Raw genomic sequence first — 8,459 nt, 5'->3', positions numbered from 1 at the left:
CTATTATACCCTTCACAGAACCCGTCCTCAGAGTATTTAAACCCGGTAGATTTTCTTCAAAGTTTTAGAATCTATTAATGAAGAATGTAGCTTAATAAATATTATTTTTTCATATTTTTCCTATGTATAGTTGTCAACTTATTCAAAGTTAAAGTCATCTCAAACGTTTGGGGCTCATCGATTTCAAAGTACCGCCAATACAGCGTATAGTCAACACGCACGCTGACTGCATGAAAAGACCCCACTAATATACCCTTCACAGAACCCGTCCCCAAAGTATTTAAACCCCGGTAGAATTTCTTCAAAGTTTTAGAATCTATTAATGAAGAATGTAGCTTAATAAATATTATTTTTTCATATTTTTCCTATGTATGGTTGTCAACTTATTCAAAGTTAAAGTCATCTCAAACGTTTGGGGCTCATCGTTTTCCCAGTACCGCCTATACAGCGTATAGTCAACACGCACGCTGACTGCATGAAAAGACCCCACTAATATACCCTTCACAGAACCCGTCCCCAAAGTATTTAAACCCCGGTAGAATTTCTTCAAAGTTTTAGAATCTATTAATGAAGAATGTAGCTTAATAAATAATATTTTTTCATATTTTTCCTATGTATAGTTGTCAACTTATTCAAAGTTAAAGTCATCTCAAACGTTTGGGGCTCATCGGTTTCCTAGTACCGCCAATACAGCGTATAGTCAACACGCACGCTAACTGCATGAAAAGACCCCACTAATATACCCTTCACAGAACCCGTCCCCAAAGTATTTAAACCCCGGTAGAATTTCTTCAAAGTTTTAGAATCTATTAATGAAGAATGTAGCTTAATAAATATTATTTTTTTATATTTTTCCTATGTATGGTTGTCAACTTATTCAAAGTTAAAGTCATCTCAAACGTTTGGGGCTCATCGATTTCAAAGTACCGCCAATACAGCGTATAGTCAACACGCACGCTGACTGCATGAAAAGACCTCACTAATATACCCTTCACAGAACCCGTCCCCAAAGTATTTAAACCCCGGTAGAATTTCTTCAAAGTTTTAGAATCTATTAATGAAGAATGTAGCTTAATAAATATTATTTTTTCATATTTTTCCTATGTATGGTTGTCAACTTATTCAAAGTTAAAGTCATCTCAAACGTTTGGGGCTCATCGTTTTCCCAGTACCGCCTATACAGCGTATAGTCAACACGCACGCTGACTGCATGAAAAGACCCCACTAATATACCCTTCACAGAACCCGTCCCCAAAGTATTTAAACCCCGGTAGAATTTCTTTAAATTTGTAGAATCTATTAATGAAGAATGTATGTAAATAAATAATATTTTTTCATATTTTTCCTATGTATAATTGTCCACTTATTCAAAGTTAAAGTCATCTCAAACGTTTGGGGCTCATCGATTTCCAAGTACCGCCAATACAGCGTATAGTCAACAGGCACGCTGACTGCATGAAAAGACCCCACTAATATACCCTTCACAGAACCCGTCCTCAGAGTATTTAAACCCCGGTAGAATTTCTTTAAATTTGTAGAATCTATTAATGAAGAATGTATGTAAATAAATAATATTTTTTCATATTTTTCCTATGTATAATTGTCAACTTATTCAAAGTTAAAGTCATCTCAAACGTTTGGGGCTCATCGATTTCCCAGTACCGCCTATACAGCGTATAGTCATCAGGCACGCTGACTGCATGAAAAGACCTCGCTATTATACCCTTCACAGAACCCATCCTCATAGTATTAAAACATCAACAGAAATTCTTCAACTCTTCAGAATTTATTAGTAGGGAATGTAGCTTGATAAATAATATTTTTTTCATATTTTTTACCAATGATAGTATTAAAACACGTGTTCTTGCTCACACGTGCGTCGTGGGCGGATTACTCTTCATGCGTGGACAAAACCACTCTGGCTTTTCGGCGATACCTCTAACATGCTACCACCTTTTGAATTGAAATCACAGGCTATAGTTATACTTTATATGTCTACATTAACATAGATTAAAACAATCAAATGGTTAAAAAAAACAAAGGTATACGCTCCCGTTAAGGCATTACAAGGCATCGAGTTTTTTTTATAAAGAACTGCTCGTTTACTTTTATAAGATTTGTTATGCCATAAAAACGAAAAAAACTAAAGAGTGAATTTTCTTTGGGGAGATTAATACTTGGATTAACCAATTGAACACAGAACACACATATTTGAGGATACTCAAACTTTCACCAAAATTCATCGTCTTCGCATTTCTGGTCAGAGACGTCAAGACTGCAACCTTGTGAAAAAGATGCTTTATGGCTTCTAAAACCAAGACGTCTGTCAAGTACTGGTATCTGTAAGGAAAATGGAGAATCCTGTAATGTTGCAACTTCGTAAGCTTGCATTTTAAAATTATCAATATTTGACGGTCCACACCGCCTTCGTGGAGGACGTATGACTAGCGTACACTATAGCTATTTTAACGAAATGTTTTAGCACCATATGAAAACAAATCTTGAAAGCATCCCATTATTTTTTGTTTACCTGTAAACATTAGGTAAAATATAGGATTCGTATTTATATAAAAACCTTATAATGTTGTATTAGTCTTAAGCCTATTTTTTAAGAAGTTCATTTCAATACAAGTCCCTCAAAGAAATAGTTGTTTCCAAAAATGTTGTGGAAGTCTGGAAATTTTACATAAAATATAATAGAAACAAAATAAAAAACAATAATAATGTTAACGCTTTTTTCAATATTTTATTAATCATTTTTTTTTTCAATGTATACATTGAATCATACAAAGTAAGAACGCTGCATTATTAGTTAATCCTCCTCTCTTTTTCATTTTTTTGGCCCACAAAAGACTGTTCAAGCGTTGACACTTTGTTTTCATCCATCAGAATAATGATGAGCTTTTAAGATATCGAATCGACTGTATAAGTTTTATGCTTGTGCTTACTGCGGCCGATGACGATATTTCAACTTTTGAAGACGGCTGGTCAAAGTTTTCGGAAAGTTGAAGCTCTTAGGTGACACGAGTGAAAATAGCCCCCTGTGTACACGGAAATCGATGAGCCCCAAACGTTTGAGATGACTTTAACTTTGAATAAGTCGGTAATTATAATTAGTAAAAATATGAAACAAATTATATACTAAGCTACATTCCTCAACAATAGATTCTAAAAATTTGAAGAAATTCCGTGGAGGTTTAAATACTATGAGGATAGGTTCTGTGAAGGGTATAATAGTGGGGATCTGTTATTACAGTCAGCGTGCTTGTTGACTAACGCTGTATTGGCGGTATTAGGAAATCGATGAGCCCCAAACGTTTGAGATGACTTTCACTTTGAATAAGTTGACAATTACAAATAGGAAAAATATGAAAAAATATCATTTATAAAGCTACATTCTTCATAAATAGATTCTAAAAACTTGAAGAAATTCTACCGGGGTTTAAATACTTTGGGGACGGGTTCTGTGAAGGGTATAATAGTGGGGTCTTTTCATGCAGTTAGCGTGCGTGTTGACTATACGCTGTATTGGCGGTACTAGGAAACCGATGAGCCCCAAACGTTTGAGATGACTTTAACTTTGAATAAGTTGACAACTATACATAGGAAAAATATGAAAAAATATTATTTATTAAGCTACATTCTTCATTAATAGATTCTAAAACTTTGAAGAAATTCTACCGGGGTTTAAATACTTTGGGGACGGGTTCTGTGAAGGGTATATTAGTGGGGTCTTTTCATGCAGTCAGCGTGCGTGTTGACTATACGCTGTATTGGCGGTACTTTGAAATCGATGAGCCCCAAACGTTTGAGATGACTTTAACTTTGAATAAGTTGACAACTATACATAGGAAAAATATGAAAAAATAATATTTATTAAGCTACATTCTTCATAAATAGATTCTAAAACTTTGAAGAAATTCTACCGGGATTTAAATACTTTGGGGACGGGTTCTGTGAAGGGTATAATAGCGGGGTCTTTTCATGCAGTCAGCGTGCGTGTTGACTATACGCTGTATAGGCGGTACTTTGAAATCGATGAGCCCCAAACGTTTGAGATGACTTTAACTTTGAATAAGTTGACAACTATACATAGGAAAAATATGAAAAAATAATATTTATTAAGCTACATTGTTCATTAATAGATTCTAAAACTTTGAAGAAATTCTACCGGGTTTAAATACTCTGAGGACGGATTCTGTGAAGGGTATATTAGTGGGGTCTTTTCATGCAGTCAGCGTGCCTGTTGACTATACGCTGTATTGGCGGTACTGGGAAACCGATGAGCCCCAAACGTTTGAGATGACTTTAACTTTGAATAAGTTGACAATTATACATAGGAAAAATATGAAAAAATAATATCTATTAAGCTACATTCTTCATTAACAGATCCTAAAACTTTGAAGAAATTCTACCGGGTTTAAATACTCTGAGGACGGGTTCTGTGAAGGGTATAATAGTGGGGATCTGTTCTTGCAGTCAGCGTGCCTGTTGACTATACGCTGTATAGGCGGTACTGGGAAATCGATGAGCCCCAAACGTTTGAGATGACTTTAACTTTGAATAAGTTGACAACCATACATAGGAAAAATATGAAAAAATAATATTTATTAAGCTACATTCTTCATTAATAGATTCTAAAACTTTGAAGAAATTCTACCGGGGTTTAAATACTTTGGGGACGGGTTCTGTGAAGGGTATATTAGTGGGGTCTTTTCATGCAGTCAGCGTGCGTGTTGACTATACGCTGTATTGTGTACACGGCCAATCGTGGGAAGTGTGAGGACTGTTGCTGCCAGTTTAGTGTAGCCTTATTACTTCGGATACTAATTGTGTGTACCAATGAACCCCAAACGTTTGAGAATAAGTGTCAACCTTTTCGTGTGGCTGTGTGTTAAAGGGCGCCCTCCCTTGGACAGCCCAAGTTTTTCCGCTCGGCGGTGTCACGTCAGTCGGTAGACTTGACTCAAGTCCCAATCCCGTGAGAGTCCTTTTATTAGTTCAATAACAATCTGACTTTCGGTTTGAAAAGCCACTCCGTGTTCATGCAGTATACATTAAATTGTGAAGGTTCTGGCAAGTTTGCTAGTTGGCGCGAGTGCTCAGGGACCTCCGGCACGAGAACGAGGCTCAGTGACTAAAGTCAACCGGTCGGCGGTCATAATGAGTGGGACGCCAAAATCCGAAATCGTATAGCCATTATATTATGCACTTGGGTAAAACCAGAGTGGCACACACCTTTTTCAAGGGGGCACTTTGCCCAAAGTTCTCATTTGCTTTTTGTAGTCCTACACAATGTGAACTGTAAAATAACAAAATAGTGTTTGACTCAGCACCATTATTACTGCAAAGCTAAAGCTGTAGTTTGTAAGTCACTTTTGGGGTCTCCTGGGGTGGCTATTGCGGACATCAAGGCGCACGTACTCCCCTCACGGCCTAACTGGTCGCGCGTAATTCAAAGGTCATCAGTCATATGAGTATCCCCTCTAAAAAAAGGTCTTGTTAAAAATAGGGAGAGTTTTAGAATATAATGGCGGTGAGTGACATTGGAAACCTATTAATGGATACTGACTACCAATTACTTAGAGCTGCTCTATACCGGAAAAATATTGTTGTTACTGTAACAGTTCTGCTAAGCAAAAAGGAGCTATATTAAATTATGCCTATTATTCAGAGGCTTCCAACGGGTAGAAACACATATTCTCACGGATTCGTCACCTCCCCTAGATGCAAACTTTCCCCAAGATGAACCCTAACCAGAGATAAAAGAATATCCCAGTATAATTTATGACTGGCCTTTAAAGCTTTATGATTTACATTGGAGCTTTCTCAGTGAAGTACAGACATGCTCTGTGTCAAAGAATCTTACAAATTGAATCAAGCATGTTTATTATGACACAACACCAAATGGCTGGATCAGAAAAGTATACTATACAAGGTGTCCAGGCATGCCTCTAGGTTTTTTCTTTGAGGTGCCAGAAGATATCGGGTCCTTTGTGCACGTATGAGAACTATTATGCTCCGTGAGTTCGTCAGCAATTTTTCAAATGTTCGGTACAGGATTAATGGCGAGCACCCTCCGACGTAATAGACACGTAGCATACCATACAGACCAGCCCCCGATTTCACGAAACTCATCGCAAGTAGCGACGCATCGTAGGGTTTGCGATGCGTCGCAGACCTATAAGACACGTCGCGGCTGCGACGAGTTCGCAACTTACGACGTGTAACCGGTCGCAACTTGCACTTGCGACGCGTCGCAACGCTTCGTGAAATCGGGGGCAGGCCCCTTATAGATTCATTTGGATGCAATCTATTATAGATTTTAAATGTATAATATTGGGGAAGTTACTCTCATAGGAAGGAATTCCCACTTTGACATCATCGTCCATAAAAATATAAAAAAATAAGCCTATAGCTTATACGTTAAAAACAAAATAAAGAAAAACTGAAAAATTATCATTATTAAAAAATACACAATTATAGACGAAGGCCCCTAACCAGACTGTTTCAATGGGTGCGTTCGTTTAGCTTCCCTGGGTCGACCCCAGGTGTGGGTTTTTTCCAGGACGAACGTGTGCAGATAATTACCCACGTTCGTCCTTGGAAAAAAACGCCACACACACCGGGGTCGACCCAGGGGGAAGCTTAACGAACGCCCCCACTAAAATCAATTCGTTAAAACCAAACGAATACATAATGATGTTCCAGTGTTCGGGTTCAAATCAATATTGAGCCGAGTACAAAATGAGACTAGTCGACCACTTCTCTTGTTTATTTATAGTTATGAATTAGACACGTAGTGCGATCTTTTTCACTGTTTTTGGAAAGGTCTATAGCGCGTGTTTCCTATAGACATTTTCGCAAATACTGGGGGGCGCGCGTAAAGCTTGGAATTAGGTGCATTGTGGTCTAGCTGGTATCCAAATTTGATCCATATCTATCCCACAATGCACCTCATTCAACAGTCTGCGCTTGCGCATTGGTATTTGCGATAAGGTCTATGATGAAAAGGTGGGGCCAGATGCACCCAACCCACGCGCTTTAGTGTGTCACGTATCACTGATCAGGGTCGGGTCACCGGGAAGCTGCGACGGATGAGAAGGTCGTTGGATTCCGTGTTTTGTTCGAGGTTTTATTCCGTTGTCACCGTCTCCCCTGATTGCTCTCACGAATTACACACACAGTGACCACTCAGATAATGACTGAACGTCAAGAGTCACTGTCCATTAGACATGTACATTATCCCCCCCCCCCAATTAAAAAGAGGAAAAACCCGCCCCAGATTCGAACTGCCACCGGCAAATCTCGGTGGTCATTGCATTCTTTAGAATGGCAAAGTCGTGTTTAATAATAGGGTTCGAATCACAGCCGGTAATAAGTTGTGATTTCGGCACATAACGCGGGACTACAATGATGGGAAATCACGACAATAAAAATCACTTCAAAGGAACTTCGTTCCTCAGGCATCGAACCAGACTGCTTCTCTCGCCAGATCGCACTTTAACCGCTTCATCATAACGACATATCCACTATACTGTCAATTTCAGACGCGAAGGATACCAATATTGTAAAAGTGTTTTGTATATTATAGGCCCTAACCATCTGTAACTGCATTTGTTAAAGGATTTGGGTACTTTTTTTTTAACTTACAGGGTTTGAAGATAATGATAGTGGAAAGCTTCCCTTCAAATATTACTTACTGAGGTGCTGTAGTTTTTGAGAAATGAGTAAAACAATATCATGAAAATACGTTTGTAAATGCTTAAAATAATTTTCGTCTCATGAGACGAAAATTATTTTCATGCCATTGTTTTACTCATTTCCCCCAAAACTACAGCACCTCAACACGTAATATTTTCAGGGAAGCTTTCTACTATCATTATCTTCAAACTGTGTAAGTTTAGTGTAAATCTGTGGACATTGTGATTTTTGTCCTACAAGGACACTATTGGTAATTGTCATAGACCTGTCTTTGCACTTGTATCTCAACATACGCATAAAACAACAAACCTGTGAAATTTTGAGCTCAATCGGTCGTCGCAAATTCGAGATAATAATGAACGAAATGGTCACACATGGTCACACGAAGTTGTGTGCTTTCAGATTGATTTCGAGACCTCTAAATCCGAGGTTTCGAAATCAAATTCGCAGAAAATTACTTCTTTTTTGAAAACTACGTTACTTCAGAGTGAGCCGTCTCTCACAATGTATTATTTTATATACCAATTAAGGTTTAATGCTAACACAATGTTTGGTTAATTACCAATATTGTCCACTGCCTTTAAATAACGTACAAACGCCTAGTGCTGCTATCCCGTATACAGGCCATTCCACCGTGGTACATTGTAGGCCTACTTCTTCTATAGTTAAGTAAAACAACAACTTTTCGATCATTTTGCATAGGCCCTATGTGATTTTTTTTTTCTTTTACGGAAAAGGCGTAACCGTATATTAAT

The sequence above is a fragment of the Asterias amurensis genome, chromosome 12, assembly GCF_032118995.1.
Source record: "Asterias amurensis chromosome 12, ASM3211899v1".
Classification (NCBI taxonomy): Eukaryota; Metazoa; Echinodermata; class Asteroidea; order Forcipulatida; family Asteriidae; genus Asterias; species Asterias amurensis.
The sequence above is the reverse complement of the archived record's forward strand: the minus strand, read 5'-3'. Positions refer to the sequence as shown.